The sequence below is a fragment of the Bison bison genome, unplaced genomic scaffold, assembly GCF_000754665.1.
Source record: "Bison bison bison isolate TAMUID 2011002044 unplaced genomic scaffold, Bison_UMD1.0 scf7180017864492, whole genome shotgun sequence".
NCBI lineage: Eukaryota > Metazoa > Chordata > Mammalia > Artiodactyla > Bovidae > Bison > Bison bison.
Genome location: NW_011495051.1, coordinates 5,924,939 through 5,928,002, shown reverse-complemented (window position 1 = coordinate 5,928,002; position 3,064 = coordinate 5,924,939).

Sequence of the window (3,064 nt, the reverse complement as noted above, 5' to 3'; positions counted from 1 at the left end):
GCCCGAGCCCGGCCCCCTGAAGGACGGCCAGGCTCGGACCGTCGGCCTCAGCCTTCCCAGCAAGTAGGTGTTCTCAGTTTCCGTCTTTGTAGAAGGCAGGAGGTCTCCGGGGGGCTGGCGCACAGTAGGTGCCTCTCTGAGCCTCACTTTCCCCATCTGTGAAACTAGGTCATCCCAGGACCAACCTAACGGGGCTGTTGTGAAGATTTAGGAGGTGCAGACGAAGAAAGCGCCCTGCGTATAGTAGGCGGTCAATAAGTGACCAGTCACCTTCCCCAACCTCCTCCTCAGAGGGGCTCTGCCAGGAAAATAGTCAAGATGATGACCCAGGCATTTGCTTAGCAGAGAGCCTGGCTGTTAGTGGGTGCTCAAAACAGGACAGCCAGAATTTATAGGTTTAGTCCATTTAATCCTTTAGTGACAATATCAAGTGGAAGTACTTGATACTTCAAGTACTTCAAGGGAAGAAATGTTCCCTGCTGTGTTGCTGTTGTTTAGTGACCAAGTCGTGTCTGACTCTTTTGCGACCCCATGGAGTGTAGCCCACCAGGTTCCTCTGTCCATGGGATTTCCCAGGCAGGAATACTGGAGTGGGTTGCCATTTCCTTCTCCAGGGGATCTTCCTGACCTAGGAATCCAACCCACATCTCCTGCATTGGCAGGTGGATTCTTTACCAATGAGCCACCAGGGAAGCCCCTCTCTGCTATACAGCTGAGGAAGTCAAGGCTCAGAGAGGGCCAGCTTTTCAACCAGGGCTACATAGTGAGTAAAGATCAGAGCTGGGATTAGAGTCTGGCCTCCAGTGCAGGGCTATGCAAGTGCTGAAGGGCACACAGGAGCTTCTCTTTGCTAAGTGAAGAGGAATGAATGCATTTCACAGACTACACATTTATCCTAAAAAAAATAACTGAGCATTTGTTGAGTGCTTACTGTGTGCCAGGCACTGACTGTGCCTTGTATTATCAGACCCTCCCAACAGCTGTCTGTAAGCTGAGGACAATAATTATCATAAGAGCTAAAATTTATCAACTTATTCATGCTTATGCATATATGAGCTGGGTCTCATTGCAACCCCCCATTATACAAAAGAGAAAACTGAGGCCCAGGGAGTGAAGCAACTGAACAGAGACAACACTGTGGGGGAATTAGGGCCATCTGACTCTTCTTCCCTCAGTTTCCTGCCCTTAGAAAAAAGAAGCTGTTCAAAATGTTGTGGTGCCCCCGTGCCACCCCAGACAAGCCTAGCCAAGGACAAGCTTTGCTGGAGGAATTGAGCCTGAATTGACCCTTCTTCTTATGAAGCCCTTCAGCAGACACAGTGCACTAGCTTCATCAACTTATTTGACAAAAGAGGAGAATGAGGCCCAGAGAAGCCAAGTGACTTGTCCCAGGATACACAGCATCAGCACCAGAGTCAGGACTTAAAAGAACCCAGATCTCTTGGGTCCCAGACCCACTCACTGGACTAAGTTCAAATCCTGCACTGTCCCAACTTAGCTGTGTGATCTTGGGCAAGTAACTGCCCCTCTCTGAGCCTCCTCAACTGTCAAATGGGGATAGTTATTGGACTTCCATCATAGGTTTGTTGTGAAGATTCAGTGAAATCCATCTCCTGGGCACTGGGCAAAGTTTGCTGGAGGCATTGGCTTAGTCACCCCCCCCAGCAGCCCCAGAGCTGAGTCCAGCCTGCAGCCACCCTACCCTTGTATCCAGGCTCGAGACTGGCCTCTCCTGAGCCCAAGCCTCTGTGCTTTGCACAGATCTCCAGCCTCTGAAGATTTCTGGTTCCCATCTTGGGTGCTGGCAAACCAGGGTCTGGGGATCAAGGGACTGGCTCTCCCACCCTGCTCTTACACAGAAGAGGGGCTGAGGAATTAATGCAGGAACTGTGTACCAGACGTTGGATCAGGCGCTGGAGATGACTGATAGTGGAAGACAGATGTGGTTTAAACAGCAGATGAAGAAATAAGAACATTAAAGGGACCTCCCTGGTGGTGCAGTGGTTGGGACTCTGTGTTCTCATTGCTGAGGGCCTAGGTTCAATCCCTGGTCAAGGAACTAAGATCCTACAAGCCTCACCATGTGGGCAAAAAAAAAAAGAAAAAGAAATAAGAGCATTTCAGAGAGGGACACATCTGTGAGGGCAATAATGTGGACATGAGTAGCACTTCAACCAGAGTGATCAGGGAAGGCCTTGCTGGGGAGGTGACCTTTGAAGGAACATTTATAACAACTATTGTTCAATAAACTCAGCACAGTGTCTGGCTTGTAGTAGGTACCTTTTCTTTTTTAAAATTTTTATTGTTTCTTACACCATTTTGTATTGGGGTATAGCCAATTAACAACATTGTGATAGTTTCAGGTAAACAGCAAAGGAACTCAGCCATACATACACATGTTTCCATTCTCCCCTCAAACCACCCTCCCATCCAAGCTGGCACATAACACTGAGCAGAGTTCTATGTGTTATATAATAGACCTTTGTTGGTTATCCATTTTAAATATAGCACTGAGGTTAGGTACATTTTAAATATATATATATATATATTTTTTATATATATATTAGGCTTGCCCGGTGGCTCAGATGGTAGAGAATCCGCCTGCAATGCAGGAGACCTGGGTTTAATCTCTGGGTAGGGAGGATCCTCTGGAAAGGGAATGGCAACCCACTCTAGTTTTCTTGCCTGGAGAATTCTATGGACAGAGGAGCCTGGCAGGCTACAGTCCATGCTGTCGCTGAGCTGGGTCTTAGTTGCAGCATGTAGGATCTCTAGTCAAGGTTTGTGGGATCTAGTTCCCTGACCAGGGATCCAACCTGGTCCGCCAGCATTGGGAGCCCAGAGTCTTAGCCACTAGACCACTGGGGATGTCCTACCAGTTACTTACAGTAGCCACTATTATTTTTTTCCCAAACTTTTTGTTTTGTACTAGGGTATAGCCGATTAACAATGTTGTGGTAGTTTCAGGTGAACAGGGAAGGGACTCAGCCATACATATATATGTATCCATTCCAACACTGCCCCCCCCACCCGCCCAATCCCAGAACCAGCCAATAAGGCTTGT